The sequence below is a fragment of the Pipra filicauda genome, unplaced genomic scaffold (assembly GCF_003945595.2).
Source record: "Pipra filicauda isolate LSUMZ 115617 unplaced genomic scaffold, ASM394559v2 scaffold204_size1372650_pilon, whole genome shotgun sequence".
NCBI lineage: Eukaryota > Metazoa > Chordata > Aves > Passeriformes > Pipridae > Pipra > Pipra filicauda.
The window spans coordinates 727,884-741,438 of record NW_024104315.1 but is presented as its reverse complement, the minus strand read 5'-3'; the positions used below and the strand labels follow the sequence as shown (position 1 = coordinate 741,438).

Here is a 13,555-nt window from a genome sequence, read left to right as displayed (position 1 = left end):
GAATGATGATTAAGTTAATGGGTAGGTCGTTTTCATTTTTCACATTTACCATGTAAGTGGCTCCATGAATCACCAATTATTGGGAGCCCAGGCATGGAATCAGTGGCAAAACAGCCATTGACTTCCACGGGCTGTTTTCCTGGACACCTCAGAGAGGGGACGTGGGGTACTGGCACTTATCAACCTTGAGAGCCCATATGATAATATATTTTAGGGCTGGAAAATAAACCAGGCTCCTGCTTCTCCAAAATCCCCTTTGGCTACCTCAGCTTGTCCTCTGGGCACTCCAGCAGGGAGCATCCTGCTTGAAGGGACCAAAAACTGTGTGGAGTGCTGGTGGTGATGCCCTGAGGGGAGAGATGTGTGAAACACAGGGGGTGTAAAATATAGGGGGTGTATCATGTAAGAAAAGATACATATCAGACACAGAAAGAGATGAAAACCCCCCAGTTTGGGATTTGGGGAGGAATCCAGCTTCAGTGGGCAGAGAAAGCCATGAAGGCAGAGGGTGAGCCCCAGACAGTCACCCCTGCAGCAGTTACCTCTTCCTGGGGCTTCTGCAAAGCCAGGCAAAACCACCAGCTCATCCTTCCTTCCAATTCCTTCAGGATCTTGGCAGAGTTGCCTCAAAGGGTTCAGTTTTCTGACTTTACTCAGCCTTGGACTTGACTTGGTTGAGATTAAAAATACGGATTGGATCAAATCCAGTACCTCTTAAGAGAACAGAAGCTTTTAGAAAATGAAGGTTAAAGACATCAGGTCATCAATGAAATAAAAAACAGACAGCTACTTGTACGTTAAAAAGCAAATAAAACACCACTATGTATATTATGATCAGATTTCTGACACAAAAAAGAGGGAGCAGAACAACTTGTAGTGCTGGAGATGAAACTTTAAAAGACTGAGGGTGCACTGGAACAAATTGAACCATGGTGAAGCAAACACCATGAAGCCCAGATCTCCTCAGAGCAGAAACACACCATGGTGAGAGCCTGTTTGACCATTCCATTTGTTGGCAAAGTTATAAAGATCAACATCATTAGAGTGAGATAAAGATCAAGATCATTAGACTGAGTAAGTAGACAAGATTTACAAGAAAAGGAACAGTGACATGGAAAAATAGGTGAAGGGTTTTATTTGAACTGACAAATTGCATTTCTTATTTAAACACTATAAATCATCAATTGGCTGAACAGCAGAAGAAGCCTGGGAAGATCAGATCTAAAAAGAACTTAAACATGGGGCCAATCTGATCAGCAAAAGGGCAATAAAATACAGCCCAGAAAGTTACAGTCTGAAAGTTATGAATTGAAGGAGTAGGTTTGGGTCGGATATCAGGAAGAAATTCCTCCCTGTGAGGGTGGGGAGGCCCTGGCACAGGTTGCCCAGAGAAGCTGTGGCTGCCCCATCCCTGGGAGTGCCCAAGGCCAGGTTGGACGGGGCTTGGAGCAACCTGGGCTAGTGGAAGGTGTCCCTGCCCATGGCAGGGGGTGGAGCTGGACGAGCTTTAAGGTTCTTTCCAGCCCAAACCATTCTGGGATTCTGAATAAACTTAGAGAAGACACAAAGTGGGCTGAATGTTGTGACTTTGGAACAGTTGGACTGCAAGAAACAAAAGGGCAGCATTTCACTGACCAAAAATGCCAAAGGGAAGGAGCAAAATCACTTGTGTCACAAAGGAAAGGGGGAGACACATAAAGTTTAATGAAGTAGGATGAACACACCTCCAGTGCCGTGGGAGCAGCAGCAGGAACATCTTCCAAGAAACCCAGAAGCTGCAAAATTTAGCTGCATATAAATGCACACTCAGAGAAATGTCCTTTCATCCTCCCTGGGAGTTTGATTACACACACACACACACACATATGGGTATATATACACACTCTTCCTAGTGGTAGAAGTTTTCCCTGTGTCCTCTGATCGGCAAAATAATTCCCTATCATGTTGGAATATATCTCTTTTGAAAAGCAGTGCATCTGGGATGTGATAACATAAACTATCCAAAGCAAAATTTTCTTTCTCCAGAGATTCTTCCTGTTTAAGCTGCTTTTCCTTATCCTTCAAGGCTCTGGCCTGCATTCATCTGAAGATAATTTATATCAATGTATATCAACTCTAAGCCACGTTTATGAACTTCATTCAAAAGCCAGGACTCCTCTGAGCTATTAAACCATTAAAGGCCTCTGTCATTTTTCATATCAGGGTTACTAATCAAGTGATTAAATCAGTTAAAGTTACAACTGCAGCAGTAAAAATGCAATGTTGTCCCCCATTTTATGAGATCAAGAACAATCCTAGATTTATATGTGAGAATTGTGTCAAAGTGCTTGTAATTAAAAGGTGGCTATTGGAAAAGGAATTTAAAATATTGTTCCTGATTCTATCAAAAGGAAGTTGGCTGATTCTTCTTTCCAGGAAGGAAATTTATGTTGCATTTCATTTAAATATATTAAAAATGCTCCATTGCTTTGATTTACCTCAGCCTCTTTAGATTAGGAGGCTGGATGTGCTTCCAACATCAGAAGTGCCTAATCAGGAACAAGGAGGCATTTGTACCCAACAATCAGCAGGGCTTTTGATTCTGAAAAACCCAGAAGTCAGGGAATAAAACATTCCATACACACAGTGACTTTTTGACTGAGTTTTGCCAGCACACAGGGAGAGTCCTGGCAGGACAATCCCCGTGCAGGACTGTGCCTTGAGGGGATGTTCATTCCTGTGAAACATTCAGTCTGGTGGCCAGGGAAGAAGCTTCCAGAATGGAGCATCCCAACATCATGGAAAGGTGAGAAGAGAGAAATTTAACTTCTCTTTGACTTCTGTGAAGCTGCAGCTTCAGGGATGGGTTGTTTGTTTGATTTTTTTTTAAGATCCTCATGGTCTCAAGTTCAGAAAGAGCTATGACTTACCAAACCTAGAAAAGAATCCCTCATTTTGGGCTAATCTCCACCTGGAATTTTCTGTCTCCATGTTTTGTGAAGGGTGACCACTCAGACATTTGTGGCTCAGTCAAGCAATGCTAATGCAATAATGATCACCCCTGCTCCAGCTTGTTACATTCTGGATCTGGGCAGCCTTAATTAGTTTCCTTATTAAAACCCAACAGAATTATTCATGTGTTTTTATGTGTGTCTGAGTATTTGCTGTTTAGAAACTTCTTTTCAAAAAGCAAACCAACAGCTGGAGTTAATGTTACATGAAAAATATTAATTGAACTCACATTTTCAGTAACTCTTCACCTCCTGAATTTCTGCAGCTGCATTTGAATCATCCAGATATGGCTTTTTCAGTGTGAGCTATTCTAGGGAAAAGACAGAAAGTGGATTATTCAACCATTATAAATATATATATGTATGTATACACACATAGATATATTTGCAAGCTATTTTTAATAGGCAGTGGAAAGTTGAAATTTGCTGTAGAAACCTTTGCTATAGAAACCTTTTCCTGGAGGAGAAATGTGTTAAAATTCATTGAAGAAGTCTTGCTGACAACTTCACTGAATTCTATTGCTGTTTCTATTTTGAGACAGTTTGTGAAGGATTTATCTGCTTTGTGAAAAGCTAAAAGATGCTGTTGTGCATCGTATGATGATCCAATGAATTCAGCCTTCATGTTGCCTTTCAGACTTGTGCACTACAGCAATCTTTCAGTTTTATGATGGGATGCTGCTTATCAAACATCACCTGAGCTGTGTTTAGTGAATGGGGGGGGAAAAAAAAATCATGTCCTTGAATGAAAACCAGGCTTTGGTGCACACCAAAAGGAAATTATGATTAATGTTACCAGTATTTCTAATAACAGCATCACTTGTCTGCATTAAAAAAAAATTAAAAATCTCCTCTAGGAAGGTTTGGAAAACAAAAAAGTAATACAATCATGGAATGGTTTGGGTTGGAAGGGACCTTAAAGCTCATCCCATTCCACCCCTGCCATGGGCAGGGACACCTTCCACCAGCCCAAGTTGCTCCAAGCCCCGTCCAACCTGGCCTTGGACACTTCCAGGGATGGGGCAGCCACAGCTTCTCTGGGCAACCTGTGCCAGGGCCTTCTCACCCTCCCAGGGAACAACTTCTCCCTAATATTTAATTCAAGGACAGACCTGGGCTGGAGCCCAGCTTGGGAGGAGCTCAGGGAGGAGGTACAACCTCTCCAAAGTGCTTCTGCAGGAGCCTTGAACTGACCTGTCCCAAAGAAGGGTCAGAGATCCATTTGCCACAGCTTTTAGTAGCACCCAGACATTCCAGCTCCTCCAAAATACACTCTGACAACCTGTTCCAACCTGGCTTTTGTGTGAGGCTCTGGAAGAGAAAATGATCTGAGTTATTTCAATTTCTTCAACAAAGCCCTGTCAGGGAAACAAATAACACCAAACAGAAGAAAACCAAGCCTTCGTCCCCAAACTTCAAAATAAAGTAGTTGCAGGTATAAAATTTACGTGTTATCTATTGTAACTCACAATAATTACAGTTATTATTGGCTTATTTTAACCATCTTTAGGCACATCAGAAAAACATTTTCCTTGCAAATTAAACAGAACATGGAGTTTTAGATTACTTATATTTATGAAAGGAATGATATGATGTGATGTGCCAGCAGGAGACAGGATATGCCAACCCAGGAGATCTTTTCCTGCTTCTATTTCTCTTTCAGTGTTCCTGTGTTCCTACTTAGGAGGCTGGTATAATAAAAGTGGTGCTCATAACATGTAATATATTTTTCCAGATTACTTTAATAGTGTCAAAAAGACAACCAATGAATAATCATAATAAAATATATGTAAAGGGGATCACAAATCTCACTGATGCAGAACAGGAAGAATTTATTTTCGAACTGTTGCTAATGACTTTCTGCCTGCCCCTTTGAAAATCTCTCTGAGCTTAGCACTGTCCCTTGGAAATCCAATTCATAAATTCCCAAGCAGCATGAAATTCCAGTAGGAAATAAAACACTTTTATTCCAGTGTATTCCAGCCTGTTAATGCTGTTTGTTAGAACATAAAGTGCAGTGAACATCTCTCTGAAATACAAACAAGGAGCGACCTCAGCGTGTGGGCCTGGAAAGCTTCTGGGTTAAAAGCCAAAGCTAAGTGCACAGACAACTCAGATTATGGAGAAATGGGTCCAGGTGACATTCCATGGTTCATGCAGTCCAAGAGAAAGTGCACCTGGGATTGGATCATGCCTTCCTTGCACGAGGAATCGCCGCAGGAGCTGCTGCTGTGGGAGCTGCAGGGGCAGCCGTGACACATCCCAGCCTCCTGCTAAAACCAGCAGTGTGCAGAGAGCAGGTGCTGCAGGCTGCTGCTTTGGCAGCAGTGCTGTGTCATCCAGCAGCTGCTGATAAGTGATAATTTTTCCTGGGAGCTATCTCAGAAGCCTTTCTCCAAGTGCCTGCTCCTCGTGACTGCCTCTGCTCCCATTTCCCTCTGAGTGCTCCTCTTCAGCCACTCGACTGATCTGCTCTGCCTGGAGGGGGAGAGAAAGTTGCTGAATTTCTAAATATTGCCACTGAACACACACTGACTTGTAACAGGACTCTGAAAATAACTGGTAGTTTCCTTGTTCCACATTCTCCAGAGCTCTGCTGAACACTTTTGCTCGGAGCAGATGGAAAAGGTTTCTCATACTGCCCTGCATTGCCAGCACAGATTTGGCTGCCTCATGTCAAGAGCTGCTCACTCCCTTTTCCTCTTCTCTTCTTAAACACAATGGACTGGGTTGGAAGGGACCTTAAAGCTCATCCAGTGCTACCCCCTGCCATGGGCAGGGACACCTTCCACTAGCCCAGGTTGCTCCAAGCCCCGTCCAACCTGGCCTTGGACACTTCCAGAGATGGGGCAGCCACAGTTTCTTTGGGCAACCTGTGCCAGGGCCTCCCCACCCTCACAGGGCAGAATTTCTTCCCAATATCCCATCTAAACCTGCCATCTATCAATTTGAAGCCATCGACCCCTGTCCTTCCTGTGCTGAGGCCCCCAGAGCTGGACACAGCACTCCAGGTGGATTCTCACCAGAGAGGAATAGAGGGGGAGAAGAATCACCTTTTTTACCACCTGGTGGGTGTGATGGGCCCCAAGGGTGCCCAGGCATGTGGAGCTCCTGTCCTGCATCACAAGAGGTACATGATCACATGGAAACTCTGCCAAGCATACGTGTGAAACCACGGGTGACACAGCAATGGGGCGAAATGGAGCTTCTTTGGGGAAAAAAAAAACCTAAAATTAAAAAAAAATTCCTTGATTGCAAACTAGAGTAATCACCTTTGAAAAAAGAGGAGGTTAATTAACTGCAGCTCCTGTAGGTCCTGGGGAATGGGAGGTTGTCAAGCCCAGTCCAGTTCCTGAGACAAGAAGTGAAAGATCATCCACCTGGAACGGCACCATCGGGGAAGGCTCCGGAGCTGCCGCCGCGGCTTCCGTGGGAAACCTCACATCTCTCTCATCTGCAGCAATCCCAAAGTATTCAAAGAGAAGTGAAAGTGACCTCTGCTGAATGCAAACTTCTTCAATAACCAAGGAATTTGCCTCTACGTAGTTCGCTTTTAATTGCAATTTAATATTTTTAATAATTGTGTTAAGTACCTATAAAAGAAGAAGCAGCAGCTTCATCAGCTATGATGACTGAACTACTGGAATAAAAGAAAGAATAAAAGAAAGGAAGAAATATCAAGAATTGGCCAATTTGGGATCAATACTCAAAAATCTATACTTATCCATAAATGCTGTCTTGATGTCTCTATAGGATATGATTTATCTCCACTATCAGGGTGTTGATTTATAAAAAAAGTTTGATAAAGCTGCCTGTGTTCCTCAACAAACATTTCCTTGGGTGAACAAAAGTCTTTCTAAGTTATAAACTTTCCTCTTACAATTTAAAGATCTCTGTTTTATAGAGTAAATGGAGATTTTCAATTTGTGCCAGGGAGTGTGTCTGTGTCCTGGGCTCAGGTCTCACATGCTCAGTCAGTACAAGGAATTACAATTCCAAGACCATGCTTCCTTCCAATCTCTGCTCTGCTCCCCGAGACCAGTGGGCTACTGCCCATCCCTAAACTTCTTCCCTCTGGGATAAACTGCAGCCAAACAGCCTCTTTAAAATACTATTTATTGTGACTAAAGCATTGTAGAGAAAAACCTGTTTCAAAAAAACACTGCAGAGCTAAATGTGCCTTCAGACACTTCTTCTGGGATTTGGGAAACATCAGTTCCTTCAGGCTTTTCCACAAGCCTCCCTCAGCCCTGGACCTGGACTTCTTCACCTTTCCTGTTTTGAGCCCAGACTGGGTAAAACATCATTGTGACTCGAGAGACAGAGCAAAATATTCCACGTGACCTGCCCAGGGAAGCTGTGGCTGCTCCTGTAAGTGTCCAAGGCCAGGTTGGACAGGGCTTGGAGCAACCTGGGCTAGTGGAAGGTGTCCCTGCCCATGGCAGGGGGTGGGATGGATGGACTTTGAGGTCCTTTCCAACCCAAACCATTCTGTGATTCTAAGTTCATGCCCTCTTTCCTGCTGAGAAAAAACCCAAACATTCCTATTCCAGTTTGATGGGAAAAGGCTGATTTTTGTGGTTTTCACTTTCTTAACTGTCTAGAAATCCAGTGATCCTGATGAATAACAAACCCTCTGCTGTGTGACCTCTCTTAGTAACTGTTGAGCTCTGGCATTCCTGCACTGGAGCCTCAGGAGAGTTTAGTGCATTATTAAATATCAATTCCAGCTCTGTCATTTCAGCCTTAATGAAGCTGATGCTGTCTTTGAAAGTCGGGGCCTAAGACAATCACAGGAGTATCTCATTGCTTAGAATTAGACCTCTAAATCCACCTTAAACATCCAAATAAATCAGATGAGTTCTCAAAAATGCTGAGAGCCCGTAACACTCACAGACATCAGTGAGACTGGATGACACCCAGCATCTTTAGAAACAAAGGACTCTGGTTTATACCAAAATGCCTTGGGAAATGGCAGGTACCCCCACTTGAATATCTGCTTCAGAGAACTCTGTATTTCATATCCTGAAACGTTTTCATTTCCTGGAATAGCTGTGTTTATTACTTTAATAAACTCAATTAGGAAATATGGTTATTGGTTTCCTAACTAGGCTGAATTAAGTTTCATTAAAAAATAAAATCCAGGATCTTCATTTATACTTGGCATGAAGGCACTTAAAATGTTAAAACAAGGATGTTCCTTTTCCTTTTGCTTTTAATATGGAGATAAAGAAAATCCTTCCTGTTTTAAACCTAGAGCTATTCCCATTTCAAATGGGCTAAAATATCATAAATAAAAATTTTAATTAAAATATCTAGCATAGAATGTTTTTAGACTTCTTATGTGTATGATTTTTTTCTGTTTGCTGTAGATCACAGAATAAACACTGTAAAATGTCCTTATTAAAGTGCCAGGGTTATGCTCCAAAGCTCTTACCTTGTGGTCCCTGTAGGAACTTATTCAACCTGGCACCATGGGCTGGTGGTGGTGGCCATAATCCCTTCTTTGGAATTAGGTGAGTGACGTGGACGTGGGCTGCAACACCACAGCAAAGGAAAAATTCATTAATTATCTGTCACTCCCAGATAAAATTACCTTGTCTCACACACAGTCTAATGGCTGTGTTAGGGGCGTGTCTCAGGTATGAAAGGAAACACCAGGTAGTAGCATTTTTGGGGGCTTATTCCCTTCAGATCTGACACTGGGACAGTTGGATCATGAGTTTTTCAGAGCAGATACCAAGTCAGCTGGACATCAGGAGGTGATGTTCCTGCTGAGCACCTCGTGGTACCCCTGGTACCTGTCAGAGACTGAGCAGAGCACACCAACCCCGCTCTGAAAGCTCTGCAGGCACTGACTGTGGGCACCTGGGAACAAAGCAAACAAAGAGGGATAAAATGCAAACCTGAGAACACCATGAAAACTTGTTTTGCTCTCCCATGTACTTGACTTCACCCCAAACTGCAGGCTGTGGCCTCCCCATGCCCACGGCCCTGCCCTCCTGTTTGGGAAGCGCACCCAGGAGTCCATTGCTGTCCCTCTCACTGGGACTTGAGCCTATGGCATGGATGGTTCATCTATGTCTTTTTCTGGTGGAGAATGGATCAGGATCAAGCACGGTCCCAAGTCCCGAGCAGGAATAAACCAGCTTGATACACATCCAGCAGCCACCACCCTTCCTGGGATCATCCCAGCTCACCTGGAGGTCTCCAGAACAGCAAAGCTAATGAAGCAGTGGGGTTTTTTTGTTGAAAATCTTACAATAAGAGAGAGTTATTCCACTAACTACAGCCCTCCTATGGTCTGACTTTGTTCACGCTGCTCTTGGAGAGGCAAAGGCGATAGTTGCTGCTCTGTGAAGCATCTCTCAGCACTTTGCTTGTCACATCCCTCACAGGCCAATTCCTGCTGCATTTATTAATGAAGAATCACTGAAGCACGAGCTAATTCTTTTATCTACACTTTTGTCCCAGCAAATTGGTGTTTAATTGTATGAATGAAAAAAATAAAATGTGGGTGGACACTGTCACAAAGATAAAACCTCATCAATTCCTATGACAGAAACGCTTAAAACACTGTTTATCTCCACACAGGAGCCTCTTCAGTACATTTTTAAAAGCCACAGAGCTGCTTTGGACTGTGGGTGGGTTATTGTGGACTAATTTCTACTTGCAAGGTTTTCAAATGACAGATTATCTCAAAAAAAAAAATGATTGTGGAGCTGAGCTGAAAAGGGTCCCTGAGCTGAAAAGGTTTCGTTACGTGTAAATGTAATGGCAGGTTCACTAATGTTCATCTTGTGGCATGAAAATTACTGTTTGTGTGTCAGAAAGAAGTTCTGCAAACTTTTTGTTTGGGATTCACAATTAAATCACTGCATTTTCTACTTACCTAATTTGAATATTGCAGGGCCAGAGGATGAGAAAAGAGAGAAAGCATTAAATACAGTTTGTGTGACAGAAGTTAACAAAAGAAGAAATACTGAAAAAGCTTTCTGAGGGCTTTAATAAGTAACTAAATGACCAAGCCAAACAATGTACTTGCCACTGGGAAGTTGAGCTGAGCCAAAGCCCTATTTGCAAATGTTGAAGGCTTAATGACACAACTGCTTAATTCTTTGTCTTCTCTCAGACTTTTCTCTTTTAAGCTCTATTGAAGTGTACAGACAATGCAGCTTAAGATAAGCCACCTTCCTGCAAGCCAGGCGAGTCATTCCACTGAAATCGGGGAGAGGATTTCTGGCATAATGCAGTTTCAGACATTAGGATGTAAAAATTGTAGCCTTTATATTATAACAAACCTTATGACCTTCCTGGACCCCAATCCAGTCCACAGCACATTCTTTCCTCTGATGGTTTATCAATAGTTAAATTGGTAATTCATGTATCCAAAGCTATTAATCTCTCAGAGAAGTGTAGGTTCAGAAATCACAGTGTCTTAAAAAGCAAGAGGTTTTTTTGGATTTTCCTGAGTCTTTGAGTGTCTCAGACAAAAGCAGCACTTGCACAGGCAGATGCTCAGTCCACACTCACAGGTCATGGATGGCAGAAATAGAAATGCAGTAAATCACAAGGAAACCAGAAGACATCCAAGAACAAAACGCTTTTTTGAGGGATGCTTGATGTGAGATCATCACACATTCCCCGAGCACTTGGATGAAGGGTTGAGTGTTTCCTCCTCCTGCAAGGAGGGGAGGACCAAAGCCCTGCTTCTGGCACCAGGGACAGGCACTTCTGCCTCTTGGCTCTTGTTGCCACTGCTCTGTGCCTTTTCAGGCTTCATTCCTGAAAGGGCAATAATTGAAGTGATCAATATTGCTGAGAGGAGCAGCAGTGAAGGCTCAAATTCTAATCTCCGCTTTTGGCTTCACGTCGGTTTTTCATGGATGTAACAAGAGAACAGAGCAGGACATTCAACACCACCAGGCAAGAAGGGAAGAGTAAATTATGAATTAAAGCTAAAATAAACCAGGACTGCACTATTGCTTAGGGCCTCAAACCACTATTAATCTTCATGAAGACAATAATTCAGTGGAACATGCAATATTGACCACTGGTGCTCTGCTTCAGAAACAACTCAAGCTCTTTTAGAAACAACTCAGCTCTGATCTTCCCATATTCCCACTGGTCGGCTGGTCCAATGCAGACATTCCCATGCAGAAATTATACCCTCATCTAATTGATTCTAAAATTCTGCTGAAATCCATAGGAATTTGGCATAAGAAAATTTTACAGCACTTCACACCATGATGTTTAGATGCGATATCTGGAAGAAATTCCTGGCTGTGAGGGTGGGGAGACCCTGGCACAGGTTGCCTAGAGAAGCTGTGGCTGCCCCATCCCTGGAAGTGTCCAAGGCCAGGCTGGACAGGGTTTGGAGCAACATGGGATAGTGGAAGGTGTCCCTGCTCATGGCAGGGGCTGGATGAGCTTTAAGGTCCCTTCCAACCCTCTGTGATTCCACACAGAACTGGGGTGAATGATCAGTTATAATAAATACTTTAATTATGGTTAATTTATCAGCTACAGCACACAAACAGAAGACTAATTAAGTGGGCCAAGATGCAGCTCACATAAGCAAAGTCAAGATCTCAGGTGTCAGAAAGCAAACTGAGAAAGAATTACCAGGTTTTACGTTTTCCACGACTTAGAGAAGCAAAACTGCTGATGATCTGATGTGTTTCACAAAACTTGCTGTGAACAGCGTGGCACAGAGGTTCAGGCAAACGTGCTGTAATGAGAAGATGTAGGATGCAAAAACCATTAGTGAAGGTTTATGGAGCCCACCAGCTAAACACAGGAAACTGGGAAGTTATCAAAGGCTCTGTACAGGGGTCTGATGATAGGACAGTGTGGTGTGGCAGACTCAGAGAGAGGGTCTGCAGGCCCTTGTAGCACAACTGGAGTTGTGTCAGGGCAGGTTTGGGTTGGATATTAGAACAAGGTTCTTCCCCCAGAGGGTGGTTGGCACTGACCAGGCTCCCCAGGGCAGTGGGCACAGCCCCAAGGCTGCCAGAGCTCCAGGAGGGTTTGGATGATCCTCTGGGGCACAGGGTGGGACTCTTGGGGATGGGCCTGTGCAGGGCTGAGGGTTGGACTGGATGGTCCTTGTGGTCCCTTCCAACTCAGCACATTCTGTAATACAACTTCACTGCCAGTTACTCTTGTGTTTAGCCATTGCAAGTACAGCCAAACATTGATGAAATAACTTCCTTGCACTGTATCACCTATTGCTTTATTTATCTTTGTAAACTTCTTCCTCCATTTCTGTTCTTATATTTTGAAACAAAGAGTTCTTGAAAGCCTTCCGTGGGACTCAGACACTGGTTTCCCTTCAAACAAGTGGGCTCTGAATACCAAAATCACAGAAGGGGCTTTGAAAGTGCCCACCTTCATCTTTCCCTTCCCTCATCATTAAAAATATTCTTTCCACACTGCCAGTAATTTTCATCAGCCAAGATCAGAGAATTCTGCACGCTGGGGAGGATTCAGGGAGTCACCTAAACAGCAACAACCACCAGGAGCTCCTGCATTGTATCACCTGCAGGTAATGTGGTGAGTCACAGAGCACAAAGCAGGCACCTGCAGAAAGCTTTAGAGCAACCAGCCATCCCAGGGGAAGGTGCAGACTAATTAAAACCAGCGCTACAAAAAGATGTTGCTGTTCTAACATGTGTTAGTGTGAGCTGGTGCACGGGAGAGCAATAAAAGAAATGTCAAAGGAAGTGGGAAATCGTGGAGGAGCCTGAGCTCAGGGATGCAAAGACAAGTGCCTGGGGAAGCAGGGCACAGGCTCTGTTTGCAGCAAACAGAATTCTCTAAAAAATTCAGGGATTGGAGGCAAATGTGCAGGTGAGTCTCCGCCGTGGGGACAAATGATCAGAGCTCTTGGAGGCAGGTGCTCATATGGGAACGGCGACACTGCCAAACGTGACCATTTGTTTCACTTATAATCCTAATCCTAGTTTATGACATGGACTCACCTGTGTGTGCACTCAGAGGCCAAGATAATATTTCTCCAAGATTCCTGTAGCTGAGCTGGAATAGGAAAGAGGAGACTTAGATTTCTCAGCTCCTTACTCAAGGCTCAATCTGCAATCCCCAAATCACTCCTCAATGCTGGGCAGTTCCACACCTCTCACAGTGCTCACCTGTGTTCCAGAGATTCCCTGGAAAGCCCTGTGGACCCCCTGACAAGCCTGGAAGGCAGGACTTATCTCCATGCCTCTGTTCCTTTGGTTCCAGAATCACCAGGGCAGTGGGCAGGTGCTGCCTGGGAGACATAAATTCCACAGCAAATGTACCTGAAGGCCTGACTTCATTCCCACTTCACAGCCATTGTGATAAAGAGCAAAGCTGGATCTTTGATGAGTGAAAGTTTTGGGTGACAAGATCACCTGGGTTCCAATCAGTGTGCTGGAAACTGAAGTCTAAGCAGCACCTAAAGGAACAAAGAATTGGGAGTCCACCTTCCCCTCCTATATTCAGCCTCCTGGAAAAAGGCAAAAATTAAAAATCCCAAGTGCTTGAAACTGGGCAACAAGCAGTGCCTGGGCCCCTGAAAG

The 13,555-nt window shown here is 43.8% G+C and overlaps 1 long non-coding RNA gene across 1 annotated transcript in view; it reads right to left on the bottom strand.

The window, feature by feature from the left end:
- The window catches only part of LOC114000002, an 88,175-nt gene that overhangs the window by 20,579 nt on the left and 54,041 nt on the right, over window positions 1-13,555 (bottom strand). The window contains exons 4-6 of the long non-coding RNA XR_005563381.1: window positions 11,616-11,721; window positions 4,185-4,299; window positions 3,221-3,296 (exon numbers count right to left, since the gene is read on the bottom strand). This is a non-coding gene — a long non-coding RNA (uncharacterized LOC114000002). The remainder of the gene's footprint in view (window positions 1-3,220; window positions 3,297-4,184; window positions 4,300-11,615; window positions 11,722-13,555) is intronic.